Source organism: Mustela nivalis (genome assembly GCF_964662115.1).
Source record: "Mustela nivalis genome assembly, chromosome: 3".
NCBI lineage: Eukaryota > Metazoa > Chordata > Mammalia > Carnivora > Mustelidae > Mustela > Mustela nivalis.
Window position 1 is genome coordinate 51177322 of NC_139022.1, and position 17560 is coordinate 51194881.

At 43.3% G+C, this 17560-nt stretch overlaps 1 protein-coding gene across 3 annotated transcripts in view; it reads right to left on the reverse strand.

The window, feature by feature from the left end:
* The window catches only part of MCC (MCC regulator of WNT signaling pathway), a 435968-nt gene that overhangs the window by 286797 nt on the left and 131611 nt on the right, over window positions 1-17560 (reverse strand). The gene's annotated exons all lie outside the window — the stretch shown is intronic.

A 17560-nucleotide genomic window follows, 5' to 3' on the forward strand; every position in this document is an offset into this window, starting at 1 on the left:
CAGATTTTCTCAAAGCTCTCGGAGAAGTCCTTAGAAGGATCTGTCATTTTCTAGGCAAGACGGTAGAATAAAATCAAAAGATCATGGGGCTTCATTGTGCTCTTAGTTGGCCTTTAAAAATGTTATAATAGGCAAACGAAAGCCCATTTTCTTAATTACAGTATGGTTAGACTTGGGAGTCAAGGCTGGATATCTGTGACCCTTTTTTTTTTTTTTTTTACCCCCGAGGGGGTGCACCGTTCCTGGAAGTACTGCAATACCAGGTCGATGCGTGGAGTGGACGGAGCAAGTTCCTATTCCATCTCCCTGCTCCAAAAATCCATTTAATATATTGTCCTCAGATAGAGGACGTATCAGATATTAAACTGATAAGAACAGATACTACACTTGATCTTAGCCAAAAGGCCGAGAAGCAATAGTGACCCTCTGTTTTAGAGATTTTTCTGGGGGCCACATTTGACTCCACTGGGTCGTAATGTTCATTTTGGCAAGTCAGTATGAAGGTCCAGCAGGACCTTCTTAGTTCTCTTCCAAGGCTCTGGCTCCTTCCGGCCTTTGACTGTGCCCTCTGATTTGCATATTCTATTTGCCCGATTTAATCTGCCAGGGGAGGCTTGTTCTCCAACAAGCAGCGAGAAACGATCTCTTAATGAAATAATGTTATAAGATACAGTCAGTGTTCATGTTCTCGGCAGATAGAGGTGGCGATTTTTACTGCTGCATGAGGCTCTTTTAAGGTGAGGAGTGTAAATCCCACATTCAGGGCGGGGCTCTCATCACCCACAGAGTCTCATCCCTGCTAGGAAATCCCCAGATTCCTACCGACAGCCACGTCAGTGAGCGTTTCTTCAAAAGCAGTTGCCAAAGTTCTGTGTCTTCTCTTGTTCAAGTTTGCATAGTCTTCAGTTGCTGAGCGGTCACTTCTCTAGCAGGAGCGTCTCAACTTAGAGGTATTGGGCTGCCCATCACCGAATCAACATTCATAGAACATAAACAGTAAACAGCATGAATTTTAAACAGCTCAACTTAATACTAAGTCCCGTGGCACAGTGCCAGTTTGGAAAGTCAAGTTTGCATTGTTATGTAAATAATCTTACTAGCATCCAGAGAGGTCAAATGCTCTTCATTTGACCTTTAAAGACAAAACAAAACAAAAAACGACAGCCAAAGATTGGGCTGAATGGATTATTCCTCCTTGCAAAGTAGCCAGATGTTGCTGGACACAGTATAGACTCTCAAGAGACGTTTCTTCTAATAAGTGGGAGAATCTACTTCACATTAATCCTATTCCCAATTGAAAACCTATAAAGATAACTTGAGGATAACGCTAAAAACCTTTGTATCGCAAACTGAATTAAAATAACAATAACAAATTCTAAGAACAAGAGGGAAATGAATTTATAGGCCGCATCTGCTAGCAGAGCCAGCGACCTATTCTTGACGGAAATGAATTCTCTTAAGAGTCAAATATTCTCCTAGAGCTCATTTATATTTCTGTCATGATCGGTAAATTCTGAGAGTGAGGGAACTACGTTTCACAGAGCCCACATGAGCCACATCTAATCTGCAACCTCCTCTTTTAATTTACATCTGAAAAATGAATGAATGAGCAACTACAGGGCTATAAAAGGCAGGGTCACACAAACACGGTGTGTCATTTTATTATACCCGCTGCCCACCTCCGAACAAAGAAACTCCATTGCATGCGCTGGCTTTGAATCCAAGAGGGTAGACCAAACTGCTGTCCCATCCTGGGGAAGACACACCGACTCAGTCCACTAACACAGCACTCAGCCCAACCACTGACTTGATTCTATAGATCTCTATTTCTAAAACCGAGCTTTCCTTTTAATGACATTCCCTTTTCCTGTAAGCAAAGCAAAATGGAAACAGCCCTGAAGCGGATGCAAAAGCACAGCTAAAATGTCTTCCTGGACAAAGCTATTTTAATGAAAGCAACACTCTGTGCGTCTCCCTGACTCTTCCTCGTGTTCCGCCACCCAAATTAGCTTCACTTCATTGGCTGTCTTCAGATTTCACAACGCGGGGGATTCTCCAAAAGAAATAAAAGGTGAGCATTTTCCTTAAAGCAGGATGCTAGGTTTTGAGCACAAACATTCACATTAAGTGAAGGAACTTGATTAAACCCACAATTCAAGATAATGATGAACTAAACGCTGGAACTCAGCTGCCTGACACACTTTAGCATATGAATTAAGTTTTCTGTTAGCTAACCCACTTAAAAAAAAAAAAAGACTGTATTTAAACATCTTTCTTCAGGGAATTGGCCATATGTGGAATTAACAGACTCTTGGGTCTGCATGGGGCTTGGCTTGCGATTCCTGAGTTTGCTAGGAAAGTGAGTTTATTGCATTATATTGAAATGGACACTGGGAAATTTATTGGAGCATATGACACTCTAACAGGGATGTCTACTTAATCAGATGTGCCATCATTCAAATAGACACAGGTGGACCAGCAGTTGTTTCACGAGTGATCGTACCAGAAAGGGATGTATGTGGCCAGATGCTAAAGGAGGCACTTCGAGTAAGGAGGCGAGTGTGTGCGGGGATGGTAGGGGAGAGCTGTCATGATCAACCACATGCATCTCCCTAAGTACATTCACAACTCTGTAGCAAAATGTTTCCCGTAAAAACTTCATTCCACAAATAGAACTAAAAAATGGAATCGTAGCATATGGCCGTGTAAATTGTAAATGCGATCCACGTGTCTTCCCTAATGCCGGGGTGGCTGGGCTAATGAAGATGCAAATGGAGAAAGGTATGCCTTTACTTTGGCTACCTCGCAATACCCAGATGTCCCAGAAATTCCGGAGCCAGTCCGTGACTATTGAGAGGAAAAATATGATCAGAAGATAATTTCAGCTTTGATAATTTGTAGTCTTACAGATTTCAGATGTCAGACAGCTTACATAGCACAAGAGGTATCAGGAGACTTAAGTGTTTTATAAATCATCCAAGGACAAAAGGGAAGCAAATCAATTATAAAGAGGTAGAGAGGCCCGGCGATTTCCAATTATTGATACCGCACTGTGTGGGGAGATGGTTCGAGATTAATCTGTGGAGGAAATCAGGTATGAATGATGACATCTGGAAGAGTTTTAGTTAGCTGGGGAGGAGCTACAGTTTAGTTATATTTGTTTTTTAAAGCACTGTACTACATATTTTACATACTTGGGCTGTTATTGCCATTTTGAGATGAAGACAACAAAAGCTCAAAGATGAAATAATTTCCTCAAAGTCACTAATTACTCAGACAGATAAGGGAGTATGAGGATTTACAATGCTGTTTTTATCTATCACCTTCAACTTTTGCCAGACCACATGCCATCAGTGCTATATTCTATTTAATACTCATCCCTAATTTATAGATTTATATTTTAAAATATTTATTCGAAATAAAAAATGTAGGGGCATCTGGTGGGCCCACTCAGCAGAGCATGCAACTCTTAATCTCAGGACTGTGAGTTCAAGCACTACCCTGGACAATGAGCCTACTTAAAAATAATAAATAAATAAATAAAATAATTTATGGGTCCCCGGCTGGCTCAGACAGTAGAGCATGCAACTCCTGATCTCAGGATTCTGAGCTGAAGCCCCACATTGGCCATAGAGCTTACCGAAAAAATAATAAAATAAAAATAAAAATCGTATAATACTATTATTAATAGAAAATAATCATCATTTGCCATAAGCAGAAGGCAACTACAAAAACAACTTCTAGCTAAAGAGTGGGACCCAGGGATGCCTGGGTGGCTCAATTGATTGGGTCTCTGCCTTCAGCTTAGGTCATGATCCCAGGGTCCTGGAATCAAGCCCCGTGTCAGGTTTCCTGCTCAGTGGGAAGCTCTCTCTGCCTGCTACTACCCCGGCTTGTGTTCTCCCTCCCTTTCACTCTCTCTGACAAATAAATAAAATCTTTTAAAAATGCATAAAAAATAAAGAGTGTGACCCAATCAAAGCTCTGATCCTGGGACCTGACTCTTCCTGGTAAGCAGGGCTTGCAAAGTTAGGGAGGTATTAAAAACCTTCGTGCACCAGCTTTTCTCCTGATATAAACAGGAGGACTGAAAAAGCACTAAAATGGGAATCCCATTTGTCTTCTGTGATACCGTTTTCTTTGATGACTGGATGGGCCACATGTAGATATACCACCTGGAATCACCCTACCTACCAGGGGTGGCATGGTCATCCCAATTTGGGAGAACCATGTGCCATTGGACCACCATTTATTATTATTATTATTATTATTATTATTATTATTATTGTTATTACTATTTTTAAGCTGAAGCAAGAGAAAATAGAAGAGAATTGATTGTATCTGATGTGTTTCAAATAAAAATTCAACTTGAAAGGAACTGACCTCTGCTTCCACGTATGATTCAATTAAATTTTATGTGTAACAAATCTGAGACCAAACTCAAAGTTAAACATAGAGGGGCGCCTGTGTGGCTCAATGGGTTAAAGCCTCTGCCTTCGGCTCAGGTCATGATCCCAGGGTCCTGGGATCGAGCCCCACATCGGGCTCTCTGCTCGGCAGGGAACCTGCTTCCTCCTCTCTCTCTGCCTCCTCTCTGCCTGTGTCTCTGCCTACTTGTGATCTCTGTCTGTCAAATAAATAAATAAAATCTTAAAAAAAAAAAAGTTAAACATAGAGCTAAATTCTTTCAAAATACTGATATTTGGGGTGTCTGGGTGGCTCAGTCGGTGAAGCATCTGCCTTGGGCTCAGGTCCTGGGATCGAGCCCTACGTTGGGCTCCCTGCTCAGTGAGGAGTCTGCTTCTCCCTCTGCCTCTGTTCCTCTTCTCACTCATGCTCTCTCTCTCTCTCTCAAGTAAATAAATAAAATCTTAAAAAAAAAACAACCCTCTATTCAACAGGCTTCAAGCATGCTGGATCTAGGAACTATTGAGTATCCTTTGCTGTATTTCCTGGTTAAACCACTGCGGACATCACGATGCAGACATCACCAGGCCCCTCTCTCTTACAAAACCCTGAGAAGACAGGGTAGAAGTTCCTCGTACCTTGCCTACTCCTGGGCAAATCTGACTCAAAGAGTGGCCACGTGGGGCCTGAAAGTCATTTCTCTGCATGGTTTTGTCTTGGCCTCCTCATTTCTTTTCTAAAAAAGTACAGAATGGTAGCATGGCCGTTAGAGGACCAAGATTATCAACATAAACTATTAGAAAACCACCTCCATATGTCAAACAGAATAACCAAAAGACATTTCTACATCCCTGTGTGGAAAGTATTTTGTTTTCTCATCTTCTGTAATTGGACTTAGTAGCATGTTTAACAAGGTATCTAAATTTCTACAGAAATACAAAAAATAGCTTTCTGTACTTTTATATGCATGTACTCTCTCCCCAGAAAAACCCACATTCATGTGTGTACCAAACTTAATATGTAGTATAACACACACACACACACACACAGACAAGCTGTCTTAAAAAACGAATTTCAGTAGCAAATATGGCAATGGATCTTAAGTGAGAAACACACTGAAAATGAAAGAAATGCAAATTCAGAGTCATGTCAGGAAACAGATTTTCCAATGGTGATAAAATTCTACATGAGACAAGACTATTTAAGAAAATGCACCAGAGTCACTGTGTTTAAGAAAAAAAAAAAAAGCCAATGTCCCAGAGGAACACAGAACTAACTGACACAGAAGCCTGATAACCTACAAGCCCTCTGCTTGTTCCAAATATTTATATTTCTGGAGAAACACAGGTTTGTTTTAGAATTAGGAAAGCATATTGCTTACGCCTTAAACTTTCCACCAGTAGTAACCACGTTAATTATTAACAGAGTTCCCTGACCAAACTATTGCTTCAGAAAAAGATAGTTTCCTCACAGATCACACCCTCTTCTTTGCAACCCAATGCTGGGCCCAGTCGCTGGCACAGGGACATTGCTGAATGAAACCTCAGTGGGCAAGGGCAAGATGAGATCTTGCTCTTAAATATAATTTGGCCAGGTTGTGGAAATGTGACAGGAAGCTTGACTTGAATGTCAATGCTTTTTTTTTTTTTTTTTTAAAGATTTTATTTGTTTATTTGACAGAGAGAGAGGAGGAAGCAGGCTCCCTGCTGAGCACAGAGCCCGATGTGGGACTCGATCCCAGGACCCCGAGATCATGACCTGAGCCAAAGGCAGCGGCTTAACCCACTGAGCCACCCAGGCGCCCGAATGTCAATCCTTTTGACTTTTTTGGGGGTATCAGCATAGCATTAATGATATTTTCTTAAATATTTTTATGAAGATCTTTTATTTACTTATTTGAGAGAGAAAGAAAGAGACAGAAGAGTGAGTGTGAGCTGGGGAGGGGCAGAGGGAGAGGGAGAAGCAGGCTCCCCACTGAGCAGGGAGTCAGACCTGGGACTTGACCCTGAGACCCTGGGATCTTGACCTGAGCTAGAGGCAGATGCTTAACTGACTGAGCCACTCAGGCGCCCCAATATTTTCTCAAATATTTTAAATATAATATCCTATACTTCCATATAATATACACAATATATACACTTATTGTGTGTATATATATATATATATATACTTCCATATAATATACACAATAATATAAACAGCTTTAGGAAATTCAACTGCTCTAATTTTCCAAAGCTAAATTTTAAAAAAAATTTTTTTATATATTTATTTGACAGAGATCACAAGTGGGCAGAAAGGCAGGCAGAGAGAGAGGAAGAAGCAGGCTCCCCATGGAGCAGAGAGCCCGATGTGGGGCTCCGTCCCAGGGTCCTGGATCATGACCTGAGCCGAAGGCAGAGGCTTTAACCCACTGAGCTGCCCAGGTAGCCCCCACGCTAAATTTTTAACTGAGCCTGACTGGCTCAGTCAGTAGAACATGCAGCTCTTGATCTCTGGGTCATGAGTACAAGGCCCATGTTGGGCCTAGAGCCTACTTAATAAACACACACACTGGCACGAAACTATTTCATCACACACTCATGATTCGGTGGACATTTTGCTCTGTTTCTGTGAAATAGCCTCAGAACGACTGAAACTGAAAAATATAAAGGAAAGAAAACAAAAAAAGAATAGTAAGCAATTCTCATTTCTACTGAAATCTGAAAACACAGAATTTCTTTGTTTAATTCGAGTCTAGAAACTAAACTAGAATCTATCTTTTCATAGCTGAGTTCTTAAAAAAAAATGTTTCTCTGTAAAATAAAGCAAATCTGAAACTTCTTTTCCCCCAAAAACAATATGGAAAAGAATTATTCTCAGGGTCATATCATTTTAATAACTTTGACCCCAATTATCAAACCTTGGTTTTGGGAACCAGATGTGGGTCTAGATCCCCGGACCCTGAGACCATGACCTGAGTTGAGGGCAGACACTTAACCATCTGAGGCAACCAGGTGCCCCTGTGTATAACTTTTGACTTCCCAAAAACTTAACTACTAATAGCCTAGTATTGACGGGAAGCCTTACTGATAACACAAATAGTCAACACATATTTGCATGTTGCATGTTATATACTGTATACATTTTATATACTGTATACTCTCTGTTATATGCTGGATTTTTACAATAAAGTAAGCCAGAGAAAAGAAACTCTTAAGAAGGTCATGGAGAAAATACATTTGTAGTAGTGTATTTCACACACACACACACACACATACATACACACACCTGTGTGTAAGTGAATCCATGCAGTTCAAACTTGTGTTGTTGAAGGGTCAACTGTAAATAAAATGATCCTACAGGAAAAGATACAAAAAAACCAAATCTGTTGTGAACAGTTTCACTTAAAAAAAAAAATCAAGGAAATCAGGGGCGCCTGGGTGGCTCGGTCCGTTGAGCCTCTGCCTTCGGCTCGGGTCGTGATCTCAGGGTCCTGGGATTGAGCCTCGCATCGGGTTCCCTGCTCGGTGGGGAGTCTGCTTCTCCCTCCCTCTCTGCCTGCTACTCTGCCTACTTGTACTCTCTCTCTACCTCTCTCAAATAAATAAAGTCTTAAATTTTTTTTTTAAATCAAAGAAATCAGTTATGGAAAAAATTAAAACTGTATATTACTAGTTTCCCAACTGAAAGAAATGAAAGTGCTTCTGCAAATAAAGAAGAAATCAGTCCAATTACCCTTATCCAATTATTCAGTTAAAGTTTCTTGGATGAAGTCAACATTAGCCAGCAATGTTCATTTTACCACCCCAATTTATACACCCTGTTTGCAGCAATTAGCTGAGTTAGAAGGTCGGGGTTTCCTATTCATTCAACAAATATCTACTGAGCAGCAACGGTGTGTTAGGCACTGGTGGGTGCAGAGGACAGAGAATGAATGAGTGGGGAGAGACAAACAATAAGCAAGTAAAGAATTAACTGGAAATAGAGAACATCCAGCACTGCCTTGGCAGACAGGTGAGTGAGTCACTTTGGAAGCAGAGCCCCCAGCCCCAGTTGAGCCTTTGGATGACCCCAGCCCTCGCTGAAGCCTTGACTGTGAGTTCCTAAGAGACCCTGAGCCAGATCGAACCAGCCCCGCCACACTTGGATTACCGATCCACAGAAAGTACATGAGACAATAAATGCTTGTTGTTTGATGCCACTAAGATTTGGGGTGACTCGCTGTATAGCCATGGGTAACTACTACAGAATAGATCGGGTGAGAGGCAGAACATGTCTAGTCAAACACAGCGGTCTGGTAAGGCCCCCTTGAGAAGGAAGACACATAGACTGGGACGGGAAAAATGGAGTCAGTCCGGAGAAGAAGGTGGTGGCGGCGGTGGCGAGGTGAAGAGCAGCATTCCAGAACATGGGCACACCGTGAAGGTCCTGAGCTGTGCACGGGGGCAAGCGTGGCCAGAGCTTATTCCTACGGGGAAGTGGGAAAGATGAAGTCACTGAGGCTGTCTTAGCCAAATCAGGCAGCGTCGCTTGTAAAGAGTTTAAATTATATTCTTAATGCATTGGGGATCCTTTGATGAGTCTTTAGCAGAAGACTAATGTGATCTGCTCTGTTTTAAAAATCTCAGTGGGGCTGCCATATGGGGAAGGAAGACTGATGCCTGGCCTGCTGTCGGCTCTTCAGTTATTCAGGGGCTCAAATAAGAAGGATCAGGGATGGTTTGAAAGCATTAGGAATGAGGGGAAGATCTAATTATTCTCACGATTACCGATCCAATTATTCAAGTCTCAGGCCTGCTGTGGCCTCTGGGTGGCTGCCGGGGAGAGAGCAACAGGGGACTCTGCCCATTTCTGCAGGACTGCAGGACCTTTTCCTGTCTTGTCTTCTCTTTTTGGAGGAGGCTCCACACCAGCGTGGGGCTCAAACCCATGACCCTGAGGGCACCAGTCACTACGGACTGAGCCAGCCAGGCGCCCCCTCAAGGCCTCCTCTGAGGCAGTCTCTAAACCCCGATGAATCCAGTTCCAACCAGAGGAGTTATCTACATGTAAAGCCTAAAATGTTGACCTCGACGAGAACAAATTTACAGTACAAATATTTACTTTTCGGTATGGGTATTATTTTTATATATAGAAACCCAGTGTTTTATTATGTAGATAATGCTCCCTGTAGAAAAATGCTCATTTATTATGCAGGTAATATGAATTGCAGAATAATTAAGAAATGCAAATGTGCAAAAGAGAAAGGAACCTAAAAATTACTGGTCACCCCAATTACTCTGAGATAAACACAGTTTTCCTGTTGGTAAGTATCCTTCTAGTCTCCTCATGCCTGTATGTAATATAAACTGGTTATAACTAAGATTTTTAGTTTTTCTCCTTCTTCACTATCAAACAATTAATATTGATTTGGGGGTAGTTTGGAAGACACAGAAGATCTAAGGAAGAAAATAAACAGCACCAAGCATGCTACCTCTCTTTCTTTCTGCGAGTCTAAAGGCAGCTGGCCATCCATTCAAATCAGCAGCTGTCACTCTGAGCCACCATTTCACAAATACTCATTTCCTTAATTTCAGCCTCCCTCCTTAGCTCATTAGAAAAGGAAAATAAAAGTTGAGGACCGCTCGTAACATAGAGGATTTTGGCACCATTTTTATACCTCCCACTAAGATAAATAAGTTGGGGGGGTGGGTAGAAAAAAGAGGTTTCTTCTTGCCACAAATTCTAACCAACAATTCCCCTCTGTAACTACAGAAGTGGTGCTTGAAGAAATGGATACACTTTTAGTAATTCACACAGTAACAATGCTCAAACTGAATTCTCAACCTCACAACAAAGCCTGTCTGGATAAGTCTATTAAGTTCTGGTTGTCTTGGTTGTCTTAAGTTTCTCTCAATATATTTCTAATGATCTGATACCAAGTTTAAAATAAAAATTCTTTCCCTCCTGGACATTAGCCATTCTTATTTTCATATGATTGCCTGGGCATCCCTGCAAAGTCTTTTGTTGCTATCTTAGGCTATTGCCCAGAATCGCAAGTATTGTGGGCCCAGGGAAACTTAAATCTCAGTGATAATCTGCATATTTTATTGAACAGCTAAAAGCCATTTACTTAATGGAAAGTATTACAATACATGATGCCATTCCAATCAAAGCTTAATTCATTTGAAGGCAGACTTTCAGGAGCATAAACCTGTATTTTGCTTTTAAAAGGAGCCAGTCCACAGTTAAATTTCACAGGAATTTTAAACCAGCCATCCATAGCCAACCCTGATACAGTTTTACCCCTCTGATATTACAGTTACCTTTTTGGATTCATTGGAAACATTTTTAGTCAACAGGCTCTGACAGAGACATAATCTTGATGTATCTGAACTCTCGAAAGCCACAGTGAAAACCAGGAAATCTGACTGCATTGTAAAAAGGTAACCTGAGATGATTCTGGGAGGGCGGGGACAAAGGGAGAGGGCAAGGAGCAAATACAGGAATTAGGGTTTCATTTACCTTTGGTTGTCAATTAGATATTTTGTCTGGATTAAAGCCATTAGTGGGCACAAGTGGGGAAAATATGTTTGAATGTGATATGGTTTGAATTTCTCACATCTAACTATGAACCAGAACTAGGGATAAGAGTAATATGGGGCAGACAGAACCAGAACTGTCTGGTTAAAGGTTAAGTTAGGACACACAATAGAAATCACAATATATTATCGATATAGTTCTGGTGCCATCTTAAGCTGTTTGTTTTTGTTTTTTAAGTAAGCTCTATGCCCAGCATGATCTTGAACTCATGACTCCAAGATCAAGAGTTGCATGCTTTAGGGGCACCTGGGCTCAGTGGGCTAAGCCTCTGCCTTTGGCTCAGGTCATGATCTCAGGGTCCTGGGATCGAGTCCCATATCGGGCTCTCTGCTCAGCAGGGAGCCTGCTTCCCCCTCTCTCTCTGTCTGCCTCTCTGCCTACTTGTGATCTCTCTCTGTCAAATAAATAAATAAAATCTTAAAAAAAAAAAAAAGAGTTGCATGCTCTAACAACTGAGCCAGTCAGGCACCCCACAGTGCTATATTAAGTTTATAATGAATCTTCTATGGTTCTCACTACAAAATATGGATTCAGGCATCCCCAAAACTCTGTCATCTTCATAAATTCCAATGCTAATGAACTCCTTCAAGTACTGTTAAACATAAAATGTCTGAATGGGGGTGGGCGATGTCACACCATTTATGGTCAAAATTCTGAAGATGGTCCTTCATTTCAGAATTCTGTCTTTTTTTTTTTTTTAATTAATTTATTTATTTGAGAGAGAGACAGTGAGAGAGAGCATGAGAGGTGAGAAGGTCAGAGGGAGAAGCAGACTCCCCATGGAGCTGGGAGCCCGATGCGGGACTCGATCCTGGGACTCCAGGACCGTGACCTGAGCCGAAAGCAGTTGCTTAACCAACTGAGCCACCCAGGCGCCCCAGAATTCTGTCTTAATGAGGCCTATCTCTTTACTTTTCTTTTTAATTTTTTAAAAAAATATTTTATTTATTTATTTGACAGAGATTACAAGTAGGCAGAGAGGCAGGCAGAGAGAGAGAGAGAGAGGAGGAAGCAGGCTCCCTGCTGAGCAGAGAGCCCAATGTGGGGCTGGATCCCAGGACTCTGAGATCATGATCTGAGCCGAAGGCAGAGGCTTTAACCCACTGAGCCACCCAGGCACCCCAATGAGGCCTATTTCTATAATGAAACAAAAATGTTATTCCCCTAGAATTTCTTGTAAGTAGAATTTCTTTGAAAGGAATAATTTGAGGGGCGCCTGGGTGGCTCAGTGGGTTAAGCCGCTGCCTTCGGCTCAGGTCATGATCTCAGGGTCCTGGGATCGAGTCCCGCATCGGGCTCTCTGCTCAGCAGGGGCCTGCTTCCTTCCCTTCCCCTCTCTCTGCCTGCCTCTCTACCTACTGTGATCTCTCTCTGTCAAATAAATAAATAAAATCTTTAAAAAAAAAAAAAAAGAAAGGAATAATTTGATAAACCACAAAGTGTGGAAGTGTAAGGTGCTAAGAATGTATTTAGTAACAAAAGATGGTTTCTAAACTATAACATATAATATTAGGAGAGGAATTTGCATCCTCCTGTGAAGGAGAAGGACGTAGGGAAAAGTGGGCATCGGCACTGCTGGGGAGAAGAGTGTAGAACATAGACAGAAAGCCTCAGATCTGAGGTGGGGAGGCTCTCCAGAGCAAGTAAGTATCTAATATGGACTCTTAAACTCCTTGTATAAGAAGAGATATGTTGGGGGGGGGGGGGAGATTTACATGTGATACAAATCTTTCCACGTCCCCAACCCTTACAAAACCCATGTTGCCCACCAATTCATTTGTTGTTGTTGTTTTAAGATATTTTCTTTAAGGATTTTATTTATTTATTTGACAGAGAGAGACACAGCAAGAGAGGGAACACAAGCAGGGGGAGTGGCAGAGGGGGAAGCAGACTCCCCACAGAGCAGGGATCCAGATGCAGGGCTCGACCCCAGAACTCTGGATCATGACCTGAGCTGAAGGCAGACACTTAACAACTGAGCCACCCAGGCACCACTGTTTTAAGATCTTTTCAAGATTTTATTTATTTGAGAGAGAGAGAGTGAGCGGGAGGGAGAGAGAGAGAGGATCTGAAGCAGACTCTGCACTGAGCACAAAGCCTGATGCAGGGCTTGATCCCTGGACTCTGAGATCACGATCTGAGCCAAAACCAAGAGTTGGACACATAACCAACTGGACCAACATAACCCAGGCACTGCTAAGATTTTTTAAAACTAATCTCTACACGCAACCTGAGACTCAAACTCACACCCTGAGATCAGGAGTCGCATGCTCCATTGACTGAGCCAGCCAGGCACCCCATTAAGATTTTATATTTAAGTAATCTCTGCACCCAATGTGGGGCTCAAACCCATAACCCTGAGATCAAGAGTCACATACCCTATCGATGGAGCCAGCCCCGTGCCCTGCTCACCAATTCCTTTGTGACCTTGTAGATTCTTTCCTCTGAAATTCAATTCTGGGGTGCAATGAGAGCAAAATTAGAGACAGCAAGGACAGACACTGAAACTGAAGGACAAAGGGACCACTGACATTTGGGTTATTATAACTGCTACTACTAATTATGATTACATTTTAATGTGAAACATATTATACTGATACCCATAAACACAGACTACAATCTAACAACAAAATGATCCTTCTCGGGGCGCCTGGGTGGCTCAGTGGGTTAAGCCTCTACCTTCGGCTCAGGTCATGATCCCAGGGTCCTGGGATCGAGCCCCACATCGGGCTCTCTGCTCAGCGGGGGGCCTGCCTCCTCCTTTCTCTCTGTCTGTCTGCCTCTCTGCCTACTTGTGATCTCTGTCTAATAAATAAATAAAATCTTTAAAAAAAAAATGATCCTTCTCAGTGGAAGTAAAATCCTCACATAAGAAACAAGTCTGCTAATCCCGTTCTGCCTCCGTCACTGGCAATGTTTATTTCCTCTTGAGCTCAGGTGAACACCGCGCGTACAAGCAGGCGGCGCCTTTCCTGGATTCCCAGAGATACAAATGGCATAGTAAGTGATAGTGGGGGGGAGGCTGGAAAGGCTCAGGCTTCAAAGAGGGGCTGACCATCTACAGATCAGATGAGATGATACAGGCAAGACTTCACCCTAGGAATATCCAGCCCATCGCAGACACTTAACAAATGTGACTAATTAGTAGCAGTAACAATAGGAGCATGCATTAGTCCTTCTGCCTGCTTCTGTCTCTAGGGCAGGTTTTGCCCTCATCCATGGCACTAGGATAATTACCTCAAAGACCCAAGAGATTGCTCCTCTGCCCCCTGAAGAATCTACTGACAGGTGAAGGTGACGGTCCACCTCTCTCTCAGCCCTAACTCTTCTGCTCTCCACCCTTAAATGGAGCTGAAGAAAGCCGGCACTATTCCTGGTAATTAGACTGAGACCTCTGCATTCCAAATGCATCTTTGATCGATGCCTCTAACTGCATCCCCGGGGCAGGTGCATTTCTCTCGGCATTTAATGCTAATCTTCCCTGTCATCTAGGCATAAATAACCACACAAGCATGTCGGGAGGCCACACCATAAATCCACCAGGGCTTTTAATTACTCTCCCGTGATAATGTCTTATACAAAATCAGAGACATGAGGGGCGCCTGCCTGGATGGCTCAGATGGTTAAGTGTCTGCCTTCATCGTGGGTCGTGATCTCCAGGTCCTGGGATCGAGCCCCATGTTGGGCTCCTAGCTCAGCGGGGAGTTTGCTTCTCCCTCTCCCTCTGCTTCTCCCCCTGCTTATGCTCTCTCTGTCTCTCTTTCTCTTGGGTGAATAAATAAAATCTTTAAAAAATTTAAAAAAATATTGGAGTGCCTGGGTGGCTCCGTGGGTTAGCCTCTATCTTCAGCTCAAGTCATGATCTCAGGGTCCTGGGATGAAGTCCTGCATCAGGCTTTCTACTCAGCAGGAAGCCTGCTTCCCCCTCTCTCTGCCTGCCTCTCTTCCTACTTGTGAGCTCTCTCTCTCTGCCAATAAATAAATAAATAAATAAAATCTTAAAAAAAAAATCGGAGACATGAAAGACATGAAAACCAAACCCATGAATGTGTATGTGCATCAGAGGGGTGCGGGGAGAGAGATGGCCCAGGCTCTCCCCAGAACAGCTGGGGCATCTTGGAAGGAATAAGGTCAGAAAGCCCGTAGCCAGCTCAGGGTGTGTGAGACCACAGTGCACCTTGTCGGTCTGCTCAGGAGAAGGGATGATTTGGTGATGGTACCGGCTGCAGCCTCCCTCCTTCCACTGGGGGCATGGAAATGAGGGTTACAAGCCCATGCTGCAGAGTCAGACAGCCCGCGTTGAAATCTCAGCCTCCGCTTCCTCACTGTTGCAGTCCAAGCAACCACCCTGATCCTCTGATTTCTCAAGTGTCAACGGGGATCAAAACCACACATATGGCATCAGGTTCCTGTGAGGACTAATCAAGATAATCTAAGCTGAGCACTTAACACAATACGTGGTATACAGTAAACACTCAATAAATATTAGCAACACCAAGAGAAACGCAGAGGGAAATCCCTGTCCCCGCGCTGCAGAACACGGGCTGTTATGAGGGTCCAGGTGTCCTTTCCCCCCTCCCTCCCAGCCTCTGGTTGGGTGAATCCAAAAAAGAGCATCTTATCTCCCAAAAGTGTCTAAGAATACACATAGTGAACAAACACTTCAAACACTTCAAAAATGTATAGATCTAGGGGCACCTGGGTGGCTCAGTGGGTTAGGCCTTTGCCATCGGCTTGGGTGGTGGTCTCAGGGTCCTGGGATTGAGCCCCGCATCGGGCTCTCTGCTCAGCGGGAAGCCTGCATTTCCCCTCTTTCTCTGACTGCCTCTCTGCCTGCTTGTGATCTCTCTCTCTCTGTCAAATAGACAAAATCTAAAAAAAAAAAAAGAAAAAAGTTATAGCTCTAGATATGTGTCCGTGTGTATGAACACAACTGCTATAGATCTCACCAATTCAGAAGCACACCCCAGTGTGCTTTCTCTCTTTAACTTCTGTAAAGCCAAGGGACTCACATAATCCAGGCTCAGAGGGTTAGCCCTTTCAAAGGAACAACAAAGGAGAGTAATTAAAAATAAACCAAACGGGGTGCCTGGGTGGCTCAGTGGGTTGAGCCGCTGCCTTCGGCTCGGGTCGTGATCTCAGGGTCCTGGGATCGAGTCCCGCATCGGGCTCTCTGCTCGGCGGAGAGCCTGCTTCCTCCTCTCTCTCTGCCTACTTGTGATTTCTCTCTGTCAAATAAATAAATAAATAAATAATCTTAAAAAAAAAAAACACCATAAAATAAACCAAACCCTATATTTAGGTTCTCCGATTGTGTCGTATGTAGATTTCATACATAAGCCACTGACATACATCTTAGTGTCCCTTTGTTTTCCTCTTGAACTTCAGGCCGTGATCAGCTGCACTGAATTTCCCTCTTCAATACCCCAGAGCTCCACAAACACTCAACCTCATGACTTCACGGTGTCTAAACCCACTCATCCCTACCCCTGTTCCCTATCACACAGACCAGCTACGCCCCTCTCAGCAAGTGGGGCCCTAGGAGCCTGCAGGAGAGGTAAACACAGTTGAAACACAATTCTCCTCAGTGATCATGGCCAAGGGGGCAGCCCTGTGGACTTGGGTAAATGGGTTTTGCGTCTGCACGTGCAAAATATGACACCCCTTCCCTGTTTGTTTTCTCTTCATTCTTAACTCGTGACTTTATTCGCAAAGGCAAAGAGGCAGAGATAGAAAACCACATTGCCCCGGGGCGCCTGGGTGGCTCAGTGGGTTAAGCCGCTGCCTTCGGCTCAGGTCATGATCTCAGGGTCCTGGGATCGAGCCCCACATCGGGCTCTCTGCTCAGCAGGGAGCCTGCTTCTCTCTCTCTCTGCCTGCCTCTCTGTCTACTTGTGATCTCTCTGTCAAATAAATAAATAAATCTTAAAAAAAAGAAAAAAAAAACACATTGCCCCAAATTAAGAATGAATGTTTCCCACCTTTTCATGCTCTTGTCTTTAAAAAAAAAGAAAGAAAAAGGACATGACCATGAGAAGAATCGCTAAGTTTACTACGGCAGCCCCGTTGAGAAGTGATTGGAAGAAAGATGGAAAAAAGCCTACAAGGAAGGACAGACGGGGGCTCCCAAGCAGCTACTCTGTGTTCATAATAACACTCCAGACATAAATGGCTTTGTGTGATGTGGAGGACACTCCGGGCACCCTCCCCTACACAAAGGAAGGGCGGAGAAATTTGCAGAAAGTGGTAACGGTCAGGTGTCTACATATGGGCCCACTGCCCTCTAGTGTGTACTTTAAAATTTACAAAATTCCTTTATTCTGGCAAACCAGAGATCTTACCCCAAAAAGGGTAGAAAACAGAATGTGACACGAACCCCTGTTGAGCTGTCCAGCAGAATCATTTTTTCAAGATTTTTTTTTTTAAAGATTTTATTTATTTATTTGACAGACAGAGATCACAAGTAGGCAGAGAGGCAGGCAGAGAGAGAGAGAGAGAGAGAGAGAGGGAAGCAGGCTTCCTGCGGAGCAGAGAGCCCGATGCGGGGCTTGATCCCAGGACCCTGAGATCATGACCTGAGCCGAAGGCAGCA